The 18,580-nt window shown below is 32.6% G+C and overlaps 1 pseudogene; it reads left to right on the forward strand.

Moving 5' to 3' along the window:
* Nucleotides 1-4,003: 4,003 nt before the first annotated feature.
* On the forward strand, nucleotides 4,004-9,428 carry LOC149540364 (putative leucine-rich repeat receptor-like serine/threonine-protein kinase At2g19230; annotated as a pseudogene).
* Nucleotides 9,429-18,580: the final 9,152 nt, after the last annotated feature.

Here is an 18,580-nt window from a genome sequence, read left to right on the forward strand (position 1 = left end):
AGAAGATGTCTTTAAACCTAATCCTAATCCCCTCCTAACCTTGTCACATTCTCTAAACATGGGTTAAGACTTACTAACCCAAGCCAAAGTTAACAAATATCTCCTCCTTCACCCACCCTCATTAAATTCCATCCACTTGCCTATCCTAAACCATCCTAATCCATCCTCTAATCATTTGCACAATCCTAAGCAAGCTTAAAACCTTCCTAATCAAGCCCAAGTCAAAATTCCTCTCATCTCCTTCAAAATATCCTAACCATAAAACTTTATGAAGCCCACTAGGCCATAAATGACTCTTCCAAGCCCTTTTATTGTTCTTACAAGCCATTATGAGGCTCTTTATGAAAATTTTATCCGTTGAGCCTCCTTTGTTGACTTATCCTTCCCCTTTCTTCCATTCTCTCACCCTGTGACATGTGTCACTCCCTGATTGGTTGTAAGAAAGCACAATCCATGTGCTCTCCTCTCATGCAATCTGAGCCCTCCATGAGCTTTTTCCCATCCTTGCATCTTAGCCCTCAATCCCTCAAGCCTCTTGCCTATAAATTGGATCCTTCCCCTTTGCAAAATAACACAAACCATGAAGTAAAGTCATAATGCCATTTTAAGAAGCCATTTTACATCAAAACCATACACTCACACCCAAATTCCAACTCCATTTGAAGCATAAGCTTGAGCATACATCCTATCTATTTAGACAAAGCCACTTAACAAGAGAGCTTCTAATTGAGAGAGTCCATTAATGGCTCATATTCTCAATTGAGAGTTCATCTTAGTCTATCTTGAAGTTTATGAATTTTGTTTAGTTTGTAGAAGCTTTACTTAAATTTGGTTTCTATTAGCATACTAACATTGCTCATATATAGAGCTTACTCAGCTTCTTCTTGTGCCGAGCTAACTTGGCACCTATTGCCTATCACTTGGAAATAGTTCATGCCAAGCAAACTATCACTCGGCACCTTCACGTGCTAAGCACATTGCCACTCAGCACCTTCAGGTGCCAAGAAAAACTGGCACTCGGAAATAGTTAGTGTTGAGCAAAATTTTTTGTGATGTGCAATTTTTTAAAGTTGTGAATTATTTCTTGCATAAACAACATGCTATCAAATTCTGCTCTAGAATATCAACTGCAACACCTCTGTATTTTTTGACAAGGAAAACGAAATTGCTACACCGTGCCTTCAAATCAGGGAACCAAATACCTGATCCATGCCTCTTTCATTTATGGTAACTACAATGGCTTTCAAGCACAACCACAATTCGAGGTGCATATTGATGCCAATTTATGGGCCACTATTATGATAAATAGCACATGGGATATTATTGTGGAGGAAGCGATCACCTTGGCGAAGATGACATCAATTAGCATATGTTTGGTGTGTAGCGGTACTGACACCCCCTTCATTTCTTCTCTGGAGCTTTGCCCCATCAAACCATCCATGTATAATGTGAATGGCTTAAACATCACACACTGAGGCTTCATTCCTAGATTAAAAGTGTTAAATAGTCAAAGTTTAATGTGGCTAGTCAATCTCTCTCTTTGTTTGGCATCGCACATGGAGACTTCGGAGCTCCCTTGAACTCGTCAATAAGGTCACAACCCCTTTCTCTACGTTAGAAACAACTAGCAACAATTTTATATATGAAATTTTAACAGTCAATAATGTTAATTTTTATATTAGATTTGGATAGAACTGTTTTACATTATTGTTTTAGATCATATTTATTATTATAATATATTATTAAAGTTATAGAGAGTTGTTAGATTAGGTTGGATTGTAATTTTTTATTCTTTATAAGATAATAGAAAGGAGTTCAATTGAATTAGATCGTTTCCATCACGAGAATAATAGAAAGCAAATGAGCATCATCAAAATAATAAAGAGTAGTTTGGATTGCACCCACTGACCCACCATTGCTGGATAGAAAGTAAGGGAAATGAATGAAATCACACTCTTTTAGGTGGCCTAAACATTACAAACTAAGGCTTGATTCCTAAGCTAAAAGTGCTAAATTGTCAAAGTTGACATATGTTTGCAAGCTTAATTTTTCCATTAGTATGTGATGTTTAAGAGTGGCATTTTCAATTGAATCAAACTCCATGACACATCATTGAAATAATATAGAACATTGACTTAATTGCATTACATTCTATTTATACATAATAATAGAATGAGATTTAACTCAATGTAATAATACAAAACAATCGAATTGAATGGAATCACATCCATTGTGAGAATAATTGAGAGAGAAACTATTTTGAATTGAATCACACTCTATGACACATCATCAAAATAATACAAAACATAGAAAGTAATATAGAGCAACCAATCATCTGAGTAATAGAGAGTGACTTAATTGAGCTTCATCACATTCAGTGAGCAGAATTGAAAAAATCATTGGAATGATAGAGAGCATCTAAATTGACCCCAATCACACACTGTAATTAATCATTAGAATAATAGAGAGCAACAGGATTTAGTAGGTTGTGACTAGTTATCGAAATACTAGAGAAAATTTGAATTCAAGTGCATATCATTATATTATCCATCATAAAAATGCTAGGGGAAGAGAAACATTTGGGGGGTCCAATAATCGTTATAGATTTTTCTCATAAATACCTCCTAATAGCCTGATGAAGGTACGCTCTGATACCACTGGCGAAGGGCCACACCACCCTTACTAACTCATAACCAAGAATGCAACAATATGAGAGAAAGAGAGACAAAATGCTTCTCAAGAAATTTTATTAAGCTTGAAAATCCAAGAGCAATTACAATAACATTTCTACAAGATCTCTCAAGATCCAATCCAAACCCCAGCTAGCCCAAATCCACACTCTGCTAGAAACCTCCAAGATCTCAACTTGTGCTCGCAAGCCACAAAGCAACCTCCTTGTTTCTAAACAGCAGCCACTAGCTCTTCTCACAAACTCTATCTAAGATCCAAGTGTAAACTGCCTCACATTCGACACTCTGTCTACACACTCACAAGTCCATCACAATCCTGCTATAAACTGCCTCACATTCGGCGCTCTATCCATAGACTCAGGAAAACTCACTCTTCACTTCCTCCTTCTCTTTCACACCTTGAAGCCTTCCAAGCTTTCCAAGCTTCACCTTCCACAAGTTCTACTTCTCAAGCTTCCACTTCTCATGCTTCTACTCCTCAAGCTTCTCCTTGAGCTTGATTAGAAATGCTTATATGCCTTGCTTAAATAGGCACTTACCACCCCATGCATGACTTATCCACAAGCTTTTAGAATTTCTCCACAACCTTCTACAACTTTCACAACCTTCTACAATATCCACAACTTTCTACAATATTCATAACTTTCTAGAATTCTACCCACACACCTCGATAAATGGAATGCCAACCATTTATTTTTTAATTTTTTCCTATTATGCCACCTATGGACCTCAAAAATAGAAATCCTCTTTTTCTTTCTTTTCTCCTTTTTTTCCTTTTTTAAAAAAAAATTATTTCTCCTCTAATTTTCGTCACTTTCTCTCTCCTCCATATTCTTTTAAAAAAAAATTTAAATTTTTTTTTTTTCAATAATTTTTCCATGCAAGATGCTCCTACATCATAGCCTATCAAGACGTACTAATGGTTGATCATATTTTAGCTTTTTGAGTTGGTGATATACCAATTTACTCGCGAGTCATTATTCAAGGGGCAGGGGGTACATAACAAGAATGGGTGAGTGTCTTAGAATGACGCCTTTCAACCACTTTGCACCCCAGGCCATTATAGAGAGATTCGTAAATACCCAAATACCAAAAATTTAGCTTTAAGCTCTTAAGTCATCTATAAAAATACACCAAACAAACTCCTAATAGTAAACAATATATTGTACGCAAGAATCAAAGAAATTGTAGACATTTTTCCTTGATGTCAAATTTTTTTCTTCTAATAACAACATTGTATGTGATGCAAATATCCCAATGATGAGTACGCTAGGATATGGAGTGGACAAGGAAAAGGAAATGGTTTAAGCTACATGAGCACCACTAATAAAATTGATTCATTGAAGACAGACATACCGTCTTCTGTGATGAGCACTGTGTTGGTTCCCACAAACACATCCTTCAAGACACTCTACGTGACTTGGGATTTTGACCAGATTGGTTTATACTATTTATCTCTGTCTTTCGCGAAGCTTGAGGTGCTAAAAGACAATGAGAGTCGGGAGTTCAATATTAGCATAGCTGATGTTCTCTAGTTCAGTAACGAACAACCTAAATACCTGGTGGGGAATAGGATTTATTCCAATCCAAGCTACATCATTCTAACCACCGAACTCCATGCGACCAACCGCTCTACTCTTCAGCCCCTTCTCAATGCCTAGGAAATCTATAGCTATAGCACTATCCTTGTCAACGACATCGACTCCGATGATGGTAAAGGTTTTTTTTTTTTTTTTTTTTTTTTTTTTTTGTATTAGGATTTATCAGTCGTTGGTTCTTTTATATATTTATAAATGCTTCCACAGCTCATTCAGTGTGTTGGTTTATTGTCTAATGAGCATTCTATGCATAGTTGACTGTATTTATTAACTACATTTTTAAAAAAAAAAAATCATGTGTAGTGTTTGTAGTTTTTATATATGAAAAAATAATCACATTATTGAAGTATTTACAAAATATAGTTAGATTAGATAGTTGAATGTAATCATTGAGAAAAATTATATGATTTTTCATGTGTCATGTTCATATTTTTGATATATGAAAAAATAAATCACATTCATCAATTCTTCACCAAAATACAATTAGATTAGATTGTTGACAGTAATTATTAATGAGGAAAATTATATGATTTTCCATGTGTAGTGATTATATTCTTTATATATGAAAAAAAATTCGCATTCATCAAGTCTTCACAAAAATACTGTAGATTAGATAGTTGACTAATTATTGAGAAAAATTATATGATTTTTCATATGTAGTGTTTATATTTTTTATGTATGAAAAAATAATTACACTCATCAAGTCTTCACCAAAATACAACTAGATTAGATAGTTGACTGTAATTATTAATGAGAAAAATTATATGTTTTTTCATATGTAGTGTTTATATTTGTTATATATGAAATGAAAAAATAATGGATTGATGAAGTCTTCACCAAAATGCAATTAGATTAGATAGTTGACTGTAATTAACTGTAATTATCAAAAAAAAAAAATGATTTTTCATGTGTGGTATTTATATTTTTTATATATGAAAAATTGAAGGCATGCATGAATTCTTCTAAAAAATAGAGCTAGATTAGATAATTTACTAGAACTATTAATCAGAAAAATTATATGATTTTTTATTTATATTTAACTTTTTTTACACATTCATGAAGTCTTCACTACAATACGACTCATTCTTAAACATCACACACTAATGTAAAAATAAAGTTTAGATCAATAAGTCAAAATTGAATATTTAACATTTTTATCTTAGGAATCAAACCTTTGTGTGTGATGTTTAAAGCCATTTGAGAATAGTTTTATGGAAAACAATTCATCTAGTATATTGTTATATTGTCCATAAAGCATTCTATTCATATTTGATTCTATTAATTGGTATATTCTTTTTCAAATATTGTAAATAAATTTGATTGCTAAGAATTATTGCATTATACAGTGGTTGCAGTTAATGACATTGTGAGAAACTTCAATTTAGAAAAAGAGTGGATGGGCGACCCTTGCATACCAAAACAGTACACTTGGATTTGGGTGAATTGCAGTACAGAGTCATCACCAAGAATTATTGCAGTGTATGTCTTCCATATATTATCAAATAATAATAGATCTTTGTTATATTTGAATATATATTATGTGTATGAAAAATGTTGTTTTTAAAATTGTATGCATTTAACCTTATTACTTTTAGAATTGATATTAATTTGGATGTGTATAGATTAAATAGATTCAGTATAATGTTGATAAAATAATGAGATCTCTCTATTTTTAGGATAGGTTATATTGAAGACTTTAGGTAGTTTAGATTGTATTTTGTTAGAAAAACAAATATATGTAATTAAAACATGTACATGTAAATTAATAGATAAAATAATGTAACATGGTTAAAATGTAGAATATTTATTTCTAATAATATGTTTCAATTTTAAACATGATTAAAGTAAAACTGTCATGGAGATACATCTTAAAGACTTTGTAGACAAGTCATAAAATTCACATGTGACAATGATTAAAATAAAAGTGTTGTCTAAAATACATCTTAGAGACTTTCTAGACTAATTATAAAATACGCATGTAAATTAATTAAAATTAGATAGTGTCTATTTTTTTAAACATACCTTCCAATTAGAATTATTCTATGTAGATTATTTATAAGTCAAAGTTAGCTAGCCAATCAAAGACCAACATATAATACATTTTAACTTTAGAAATGACAAATACATAAATGTCTACTCATTACAACGTATTTAATTGGAAACAAATCTGATATCTTATAGAGTGTATAAAATGCTATTCTTTCTTGTTTGAAAGCAACAAGTTGTAGCGTTAATTGCGTCAAAGTGTGAGTACAACTATCACTGAGACTCGGGAAAGGGACTTAATGGCACCATACCCGCGAGCTTCGGCAATCTATCTGCTCTTGTTACATTGTTAGTAATTTTCAATACCAAACAATCCATTGACGTTTCGGACTTTTATTTGTTAAGACTATTTATATGTTAGTAAAGCTCTTAACTTTCACTTTCAATACCAAACAATCCATTGACGTTTCAGACTTTTATTTGTTAAGACTATTTGTATTTTAGTAAAGCCCTTAACTTTTACTTTCAGAGATTTGTCAAACAATAACTTGAGTGGGTCAATAACAGAGGAACTTGGCCAGTTATCCAATCTAAATAAACTGTAAGTTGCAAAGATTTTAGTTATTACTATTATTCATACAATGCTTTGACAACTTGGGTAATGAAAATATGTATTCAAATTGATTACATCATATGATTTTCTCTTTGACATTTAGGAATTTGACAAACAATAATCTAAATGGATCCGTGCCCCAAGCCCTGTCTAATAACCAGCAAAATGGGAAATTGGATTTAAGGTTGAATTTCCTCACTCTTCAGTTGCCCTGAATCTTTGGAAAAATCTTACTATGTTCTACTTAAGTTTGAAGTCTTTTTTTTTGTTTCGTGTTGTAGTGTTACTGGGAATAATGTGGATTGTCAATCCAACGCTTGCAATAGTTCCCCTGCTACTAAACAAGGTAAGACAAAGTTAGCTGTGTGGTTGAGCATAGCTGGAGTTGCAGCAATTGCAATCCTTGCTGCATTATTGTTATTCATAAGATGGATAAATGTAAAGAATCGCACTAAATTACTAGTGAACAAAACAGGTAAGCAATCTTTTCCATATTTTTCATATTTTTCAAATCATTTTTTCCACGGTTGAAATAGTGATCATCTGGTTATTCTCCTACCTATATTTTTCAATTTATTAAAAACGAAAACCTAGGTGAATACTAAATCAGAGAATTAATTTATTAGAAGCAACATCAACAAAGGAAAACCTTGTCAATATAGAAGCATGCCCATCATACAGTTATCAAAGGGTGAAAGAGATGACTAATGATTTCCAAAAGAAGATTGGGAGAGGAGGATATGGACCAGTTTACCTTGGTTACCTTCAGGGGAAAGAATTAGCCGTCAAAATACTATCCAATGCATCACATCAGGGTTCAAAAGAATTTTCCACCGAGGTGCACAAACTTTTTCGTATTTCTTCCATATGAATTAAGTCGTTGTTTTCACAATTTAGAGTGGATGTACTCATAACTTGTCGTGCAATGCAGGTAGATATGCTCACTAGATTGCACCACAGGAATTTGGTGAAACTTATTGGGTACTGCATTGAGGAAGAAAATATGGTCCTAATCTATGAATTTATGTCTAATGGAGATCTAAGGAAGTGTCTTAATGGTAAATTACATAATAAAGCTGCCACTAAATTGAAAGTGGGAATTTTTTAAAATATTTTTTTGTGCAAGTCTAGTTATTAGCGACTTATGCTTTATTAATAGTGGTTCATAAGATATAGATAATGTTGACAATTGACTATATATAGATAGATATATATAAACTTTTTTTGTTCACTTTTTATGATTTTAGTGTAATATGTACATTCAGGAACTGGCATGTGTGTGTGTGTGTGTGTATATATATATATATATATATATATATATATATATATATATATATACTTATATAAACTTTTTTATGTTTAGTTCTTATGATTTTATGTAATATGTGCATTCAGGTCAAAATTCAAGCAGAAAACATCTAAACTGGCAAACAAGGCTCAGCATTGCATTGGATGCTGCTCAAGGTGGGTAACTGACCATTTAATTTGTTTAATACTAAAAGTTTAATTTAAATAACATATTTTAAATTATGATTTATTTTAGATCATTCATTGAGATGAAATCAATTGAATAAACCATTTTAACAAAAAAATTATTGTTTACGCTCATAATTGTTATTATGAAATCCAAAATCATTTAAGGCTTATATTGTGCAAGCAGGTCTGGAGTATTTACATTCAGGCTGTAACCCAAGCATTATTCATAGAGATGTGAAAAGTTCAAATATCCTGTTCAATGATCTCATGGAGGCAAAAGTAGCAGATTTTGGATTGTCTAAATTTGGCCCTTTGGGTGGAGCTACTCATATATCTACATTAGTTAAAGGCACTTCAGGATGTCTAGATCCAGAGTAAATACTTTTTCCTATATCTAAATACTACCACATATTTAGGAGAAAATTAAGCTTGTAAAAAATAAGTCAATTTTGACTATTTAACACTTTTTAGTATTAAAATGAAGCTTAGAGTGTGATGTTTAAGCCATCCAGATTAAAAATCCTATTATATGAACATAACATCTTTTAACTTATTTATACATGCAGATACTACACTCTTGAACAATTAATAGAAAAAAGTGATGTATTTAGCTTTGGAGTTGTTCTATTAGAAATTATTTCTAGACGACAACCTATGATTGCTGAGTCCTCTACTGAACAACAAGCACACATAACTACCTGGGTAATGTTTCTCAACAGAAAACAAATCATAATGCTATTAGAATCACCATTGAAACAAACATAAAATGATTAATGATTGAACTTTTCCTTTCTATAATGTCAGGCAAGAAAATTCATGGTGAAGGGAGATATAGAAAGCATTGCGGATCCTGGTATGGAGAAGAAGTATGAGATAGAGGATTTATGGAAAATAGCAGAGCTGGCAATGGTATGTTGCTCAGATAGCTCAGTGGAGAGGCCCACAATGAGTGAGGTGGTGTTGCAATTGAAGCAATCAACAAGACCCCAAACTCTGGCTCACTCTCTTCATTCATCTTCTCCTGAAATATCATATTTGTCTTTGTTAAATCCACATCTAAGATAACGAGCGAGGAGAAATCAAAAATAGAGATTCATCTAGTTTGGAATGCTAGAAAGATATTGTGAACTTTGTTTGTTCAATTTGTGATATGAATATCAAGATTTAACTGTGTGATTTTGAGTCAAACTCGATGACCCATGTTTCATGAGTAGTGATTCAACATGAATCCATCTCTCATGAGAATAAATGGAACACTTAGCACTCATTGGATCTAGGTGATGCTCACAGGGGTGAAGCACCGGGACTTCCCAGGAGGTCACCCATCCCAGTACTACTCCATCCTGAGCGCGCTTAACTAGTAGTTAAGCGCGCTCAGGATGGAGTAGTACTGGGATGGGTGACCTCCTGGGAAGTCCCGGTGCTTCACCCCTGTGAGCATCACCTAGATCCAATGAGTGCTAAGTGTTCCATTTATTCTCATGAGAGATGGATTCATGTTGAATCACTACTCATGAAACATGGGTCATCGAGTTTGACTCAAAATCACACAGTTAAATCCTGATAATCATATCACAATTTGACCAGCTGTGGAAATTATCTCCTACTTATCAATTTTTTTGTTCATTTAATTTTTTTTATGCCTAATTTCTTTTATTGTCTCGGTCTTTATATTACAAGACATATGAGTTGGGAAAGCATGGTTCCCATGACTTAGCGGTTGTCCGGAAGTTCATTCATCCATGAACCCTCTCTTTTGATAGTGCTGATGTTTGTGAGTATATTTCATTGACATTTTTTTCGGTTAAAACATTGAGGAATTATGGATAGCTCTTTTCGAGCTGAAGATATGATGATTGAAGTGACAATAAGGTGTTATATATATATATAGATAAGTATATTTCTATGATGTGATAAGTTACAAGGTCAAATGGATGTACAAGGTTAATTAGGAACATAATCTTCACAATTTCTTTAGCACTATCATATTGACTTTGTTAGAACTATTTGATTTATTTTAAATAGATTTATGCAGGTAATAGATTTGTCATCCTAAATTTCTAGAATAGATTTATTATTATTTTTATATAGAAATAATAAATTCATCTTAGAAAATGAAGAATTTAAAAAATATTATTAAATTTCAATGAATTTCAAAAATTATTTATTTAAAAAAATTATTTTATAATCAAATATAAAATAAACTGATCTTTTGTTCCTATAGTCTGCATAAAGTTTAAAATTATTAAAAACTTGACAAAAGACTGTTACCAACTAAAGAATATATGATTATAATTTTTTTACATTAAAATCTATAAATAGTCCTCAAATTTGATGGGTATCATATGTATTTTTATGATGCTTTGGTAATGATTATGCCTTTCATTTTATGTTGTGAAATAAATATTGATTGTCATTTTTTTGTGAATAATTTAATAATTCTTTTAAATATTAATATTTAATCAATAAATAAATAACTTTTAAATTCAAATCTTTCTTAACCTGTAACTTTTGTTGTCACTCAAAAATCACTATGTTCATATGCTCGATCATCACTATGTAGCTCAACATACACTATACTTTCTGACTAGGCATCAATGGGCTCACTCGGCCATTACTACGCTCAAGCGCTACTAACACTTCATATATTTCCTCAGCAATAATTAACACCCCTCTTGAACTATTTTGTTCAGCTTCTACTTAATTTCCTTAATATTTTGCTTCAACTCCTTCATTGATTGTTCAATACTAACATTCAGTCAAGCTTATCCTTATGACTTGTTTCAACTCTTAGCTTCATTCAACTATCTTCTTTACTTCATGTATCCATTGAACAACACATTATCTTGTCAAGGACTAACTTATCACTACCCATTGTATTTTGATGATACTTAACACATCTCAACTCAATCTTTCACAAGGTCATCTCATGATCTCTTCTTTTCAAATCCTCTTCATCAATCAAATTATATGTCAGGAGCTACACTATTAGTCAATGTCTCCTCCAATAGGTTTCACTTTGTCTTACCATTAGGTTTGACATCAATGACAACATAACAATTTCTTAAATTGTTGTTTCCAATAAAAAACTATGTGAGTAATTTCAACAAGAAAAGGAATATGGGGGGTGATCCTTTTCAAATTGATTTGGATGATTGGGAGGAGTATAATAATGACTCTAAATTGTTTGTACCCTAAAGTGAGGGGCATCACCAATCATATTATATGCCTGATAAGTTACAATCAAGACATTTCTTAGAGGATTGCTTTTTCTTGGAACAAGGCAAGTGTGACTATGGAGTGGGTGTTAGGACTCTGCAAATCGCAAAGATGTCTTTCAAGGATGCCATAAAGCATTTTCTTGAACTAGGGGAAAATATTCTTCGATTGCATTATGAGTTCAACATAGAAGCTATCTGAGGGGCATGGAAGTAAGTGGCAAAATTCCTCATCCACTTTATCACTTGTGAAGGTAGGTATGCGGGCTTTCACTCTCACCTCTTTCCTAAGCTAAACCATTTTAAAAGAAAGGATTTGTTCTTTTTCTTGTATTCGATTTTATCTTGTCTTTCATTTTCTATGAAAAAATCCAAAGTGAAAGGCTCACCTCCTAAACATCAAGGGATTTTGAATAGGATTTATGACTTTAAGAGAAATATGGTTCCCCATAACTCCCCTGAAATTGGTGGCTAAATTCAATAATTTGGTTATACTACCTTTTTCTTCTTTAGTGAAACAAACTTGTAAAACTACAACTCCTACAACATCCTTTGGCCCTTCTATGTGTATCATCTCTCCTTGTAAGGATAAGGAAAATAAAGATAAGAAAGACTAACCACTTGAGTAGTAGGACAATGTCATGGATGTTGATGTCTCAAAGGATTCTACTAAAGGTTTGTTTTGGACCATAGAACTAGGATGAACCCTTGAGAATTCTACCTTGTTCTTCACTCTCTTATCCCTCGATTCTACCCACTTCCCTCCCTCCACTATTATTGATTTATGCTACCCTATCGATCCCAAAGTGTCTTGGGAGTTCTCATGAGTCTCATTCCTAAAAAAGAGGATTGCATTATGGACTTTAATACTTTGGCTTTAAACTCAAATGAACTTGCTAGTTTTTGTAATAGGTTAAAGGCTATTTCTATATGGTTTTTAATTTAGATGCACATTTCCCACAAGAAAATAAATAAATTGGAAGTTATTGCTGAAGCAAAGTACAAGGTGAAAGATAGGACCATGTGTGGCAGACATGAAGCTAGACCTAATCAAGGTGGGCAAGACTTTGGGTGATAGATTATATAATTGAAAACAACTAGAGGAGCACGTGGTTAATATTCTCAATAAGGTGCCCTTGGAAAAGGAAGAAAAAAGATGATCATGAACCTTAGTGCTATGAAGAAATCCCAAGATGATATTGGTGACTAAATTAAGGCCTTGTTTTACCAAAAAAAGTTTGTCCAGGCTTAGATGGAGGAAAAAATTGGTGGCATTAAGCTCTATTTGGAAGAAAGACATCCAAAGAGGAAAAGAAGGGAGTAGAATGTGAGAAAAGAAGAGGGAAATATATAGTCTTCTTAGGGGACAAGTGAGGTGTCCTTCCCAACCAAGTAGTCCTTCTTGGACTATGTCAACAAGCAATGAAAATAGCCCTTTTGTTGTGGGGGTGGTGTGTTCTAGGTGCTCGGTGTTTGGTTCTTGATGTTGGTAGGTTTTAGGTATTGGTATTTTGTACTTGTTCGGTGTGGTTCATGTAGTGGTTTCTAGTTAGTGCTCTTAGGTTTAGGTCATTCATTTTTGCCAATTTCAATTTTTTTGAGTTTCTTCTTACTAGTCTATTTTTGTAATATTTGGGGCTTGGTGGGTTTTTTTTGTGTGTTTCTATACTATTTCTATTTTCCTAGTTTTAGTGTTGTTGGTCTAGTTTTTTGTTTTTTTTTTCTATTAATGTTAGTAAGGTGTTACTTCTCATGACCCAATCTCTTTGTCTTTGGATATAATGTTAATTTTGTATGGGTTTGGGTCCTATTCTTCTTTACTTATTTGGAACTATTTCCCCTTATTTGATTCTCTATTATAAAATCTTTTTATTTGTTTCACTCCCCACAAGACTTTTGTAGTCACCATGACTTTAATAACTACTTTAGAAAATATTTTAACCCTCCCTCTTTCTTAATCAAAATATTCCAAATTGTCTCCATTTATCTTTGTTAAAATATAAATTAAAGAGGAATATATGTGAATATTAAATAATTATGTAGCATGGATCCACATTTGTTCAATTATTTTTTATGGGTGAAAACTATAAAGTCATGTATGAGAGGCTACATAATAACATTTCTTGTATTGGATAAATACTTAAGGGTACTAGAAATTTACATATGATGAGAGTTTCAAATTTAGTCCACACATTGTATTTTTTCAATCTCAATATAAATATTTAAACATTCTAAGTATCTAAATTAGATAGAGAGAATGATAGGGAGAAAAATATTTTACCAAAAAATGTACATTTTGTTTAAAGAGTTTAAAGCATGGTAGAGATAAGAAAATATTGATAACAATTTTTTTTTTAATGTATTAAGTATGACTAAAAAAATAAAATAAAACTACATCTAATATATTGCTTTCTAATAGGTGCAAGCTTGTGTAATTTAACATATGGACACTCAAAATTAGTGAAATAAAGAAGGGGTGAAAATTTATTCAAGCTGAAAGAGAAACAAGAACAAATAGAGAAAGGGCATCAGACAGCCCTGTCAAGATCAACCAAGTGATCAAGTTGATGGGACAAGCCCATCAGAAGTTGAGTCTTATCAACAATGTTCCAATTACACATATGGTCAAAATCCCACTGCACTAAACAATCAGTAACACTATTCCATTCCTTGGGAATATAAGCAAAAGTAACAGACTCCAAAGAAGTACACAAATTATGAATCTGGTCCACATTCAAAGCTAACTTCCAACTAACAACTTCAAAATGTTGTTGATTCAAAAGATGTATCACCGCCTATGAGTCAGATTCATAGATAAGCCTTCTCCAACCAAGGTCACAAGCATTCTTCATAGCATACAAAATAACTATGGACTCCATCAGGTTGTTAGTTTCATTGTTCACTAACATATTTCCATTACCCAAGAAAAAAGAGATCTCTAAAGCTACAAATTTTCTATATGTTTTATAATATGAGGGAGTAGAAAGAAAATGAAAGACAAATCAATTATAAGTAACATAGGATAGTTAAATTTGGTAGATAGGATAGGTCATCTTTGTGAATATACAAAAAAAATACTAGGTTGTTTGGTCTCATGGTTAATGCAATCATAGAATATTATGGTGTCAATGCACAAGCTATAATAGTGTATAGGTGATAAAGAATACTAAATATAACCAATAAGAAATTTTTTAATTGAATTAAAGATGTGTGAAGTTACATCATTGTGGCTATAATTGACCAATATGTAAATTGGTATAAAGTGCACACACATAGAGAACATGTATTTGAGGCAATAAATTATGAAACAAAGCCTAGTAAGGTGAGTCAAGTAATGTTCAACAATAACTAATTAAGATGGAGTACAAACTAGATGAACAAAATATAGATGCCACACAAATATACACTACTATAAGATAGTTACTTCTTGCAGATATATCAAGGTCATAACACACAATAAACTAGTTCCACAAGGCTATAAAATTTCAATTTTAACATGGGGTAAATGTAATAAGTTGAGTACCAAAATTGTGGAAGACATTGAGGAAAAAACTTTGTTGCTAAAAATGTGTACGCATTTATTAAAAAATAGGTACATGTTTTAGGTTTGGGTGTATGATCTTAAATTCAAAAAATGGGTACCCATTTTTTACCAAATTGGGTAACCATTGTTTTCATAATGGGTACATGTTTCAAAAATGGGTACCTATTTCTAATTTTTCTTTTCTTTTTTTTAAAAAAATTGCACCTAGGAACTCATTTTCACCACCTTTTAGAAATGTATACCCACTTTGAAACATTTGCCCATTTTTTAATATTTAAATTTCACAAGCAACTGGGTGCATTGGGTTTTGGCTAGGGATAGGCTTGGTAGGACCAAGCTTGTGCTTGTGCTAGTAAACATTCACCTACGACACACACCATAATTTTTTTGTCTTGCCTAATTTTTTGGAGGACTTTCAAAATGAATTTTTTGATGAAATAAAAAATCATTGTACTTTTTATCTAGATTCTAAAAATGTTAATTTTATAGTGATATGATTTATTTTAGTATTTGTACAATATTTATCCAGCAAAGTTGCTACCTAAATTACAAATAGTATGGTTAACAAGTTTAGCAAAATCAACCAAACACATAATTAAAATCTAAAAATTCATAATGACATCTTAACATAGATAATTTGATATTTAGCATAAAAATTTGATTTATAAAGCAATATTAGAAAGTGATATATATCAAATTGTACAATTTAAGATTCACCCAAGAATACACACATTATGTTGCAAATATTTATTTACTAAATTAGATTATTTTATTGTCCATTATCACAATATTGATTTCTCTATTATGATATAGAAAATTGATCATTCTTATTTATCTTCTATTAAAGCATTAGTTATAATCTTTAAATTTAATCCACAAAAAAATGTTTTAATTAGATAAATCAAGAGAGGGCTTGAACCCATAAACAAATTAAAAGCACCAAGTCTACTAGGAAGAAAGCTAGGGGTTCACAAGAAGTAAGACCCTACAAAAACTAGCTTATGAACCAAAATAAAAACTAAACAAATACCAATACCAAAAAATGAAAAATTCAAAAAATTTCTAAACTAGTAGAGAAACCAATACCTAACATTAACCAAAAAAATTTCAAACACACCAATACTAAGACACAAGCATCACAACTACACACCAATAGAAGAACTACTTTCTCTACTCCTTGAGTATCTTTACGAATGAAGGCTACTTAGTAGGAGGGAGGAAGTCGCATACCCTAAGCAAAAACCTCCTCCTTAGTGAGAATATGGAGAATCCCCTCTTTACTATGGGTTTCCTCCCTTCTTTTTCTTTTGAGTTTCCTTTCATCTAACTCACCTTGAATCTCACCAATGGTCTTTTCCACTCTATCCTTGACAACTCTCTACTAGGTAGCCAAATTCTTGATTTGATCCTCTAGCATAACCTAAAACTCCTTCATAGATTCTAGGGAAATGAAGATCTCACTATTCTCCTCATTGTGAAAGGTACAAGGGTGTGGCTTCCTAAAATTTCCTCCTTAATTGTGAATTTTCATTTCCAAAATCTCTACCCACTTCCCATAGTGCCTCACCCCTCTTACTTTTGGTGTAGTCCTTTTTCTTTTGTTCAAATTTTGCAAGATCCTCGAATTTGTTTATCCTTTTCCTTGCAATTTGCAGCTATGAAAGAGAAGACAATTGGTTACAAATTTGAGTGTAGTCTTACAAAAAATGCACAACTCATCTAACACAAGGACCAAGGCTTTAAGATCAATACCTCCATCAATAGGATTATGATGTAGGGTAGGGGATATAGACCAAGGGGTATGGCAATCCTCAAGGTAACTAGGTGAAGTCTTTGGGGAGGGAGAGAAAAGGGCTGGAATGTATATTGGGAATAAAATAATAGGTGGAGTTATATGGGGTCTAGGCTGAATTCGTTTACAACGAAGAGCTAGAGGCCCAATCATCTATAATTTACACAATTTCCTTTTGTTCCTCGTACTAAGATTCATTAATATGATTGACTTTATAGTCCAAATTAAACCTAGTACCCAAAATAGATGACACATTTTGGAGGGCTTGGGGAGCCTATAGTTGTTTGGCCAAGGAAGAGATAGGGGTAAAGACCAAACTATTGATCTCAATAGATAGAGTAGGGGTAGGAGAAACTTGAGGACTCAAATCCTGGTGCAACTCACAAAGCTTAACCGTATCTTTATTAATAGAAAGTGACAGAGATGAGAAAGTACAATAGGGGAAACAAAAATGCACAATCCTTCTAAAATATTTAATAATGGAAAAAGTGGCAATGGAAATGTTTGTAACTTCCTTCTAAAGTGACAATCCTGGTGAGAATTTTAGTTCCCACTCTCCACTTATTTGAAAGATTCTTATGGTTGAAACCACTTTGTAATTTTATAATTTTGTCCCCTAAATCCAAGAACAATAGGGAATCTTCTTTGTAGGACACTTTGGTTTTCCAGGGGGTTTTAGAACCCTCTATACTCAACTCTTTGAAAGCCACAATATATTTTGGCATCACCAAGAAAGAAACACCTCTGAATGGTAACCTTACCATCCTCCCAAGATTTGACATTTTTTTGAGATAGCTCTAGATTTAACCCTTCCATTCCTTCCACATAAGTTGCCAATTTTCCCTTATTAATAATTTGCACCTTGGAGTTACACTCAAACTCCTCACACCTATTGGGACCCATTTGATACAATTCTCCTCCTATGGTTACCCACAATATTTTCCTCTCAAAGAATGCAAAGGAAAACACCCAAATATACACTACCAACCCAAGAAATGCAAAGAAATAAGGAACCACCACAAATTCAGTAAGGAAAAATCATGGAGGGAAATGTGTAAGGAAATCCAACCTATAATCCAAAAAATAATATTAAAAATATCATTGATTACATTGTTATTATTGTGTGAGATGTCAATATCTTGCAATATCACTATAGGAGCCTGATCCATGAGAATTGAATTAATTTCTTTCCACATTTTTAAGAACTCGGTGTACTTCCCCAAAGATTTCAAGGTTCATGACATTGTTAGCCTTCCAATAGATGTGTTAATAGATAATCTCATCCTCCATGTCAAGTAACCCCATAGTTGTCATGATGATACTCATTCCATGATAGCCCACACAAAATTTTATATTCAAGACATTTATTATGTTGAGGGCATTTTGTTCCACACCAATTTATTAGCAGGATTTTTCATGCAAAATTATAATTCTATGAAAAAGAGCTAATATCTCTACCACATATGTCATTTGGGTGCTCATATTAACAACATATGCAGCCAACCTATTGTTTCTTGAGTTCCTAATGAGGCCACCACCTCCCACCCAGCCTAAGTTTCCAAGTAATGAACCATCAAATTTCAATTTGATCCATCCATTGTCAGGGGGCTTTCCACAACAAAATGTTAAATATCTACAATGGGTATGTGCAGGATCATGGTCA

Source organism: Cupressus sempervirens, chromosome 9 (genome assembly GCF_028749045.1).
Source record: "Cupressus sempervirens isolate cs-2001-9-10 chromosome 9, ASM2874904v1, whole genome shotgun sequence".
In the NCBI taxonomy this organism is placed as follows: domain Eukaryota; kingdom Viridiplantae; phylum Streptophyta; class Pinopsida; order Cupressales; family Cupressaceae; genus Cupressus; species Cupressus sempervirens.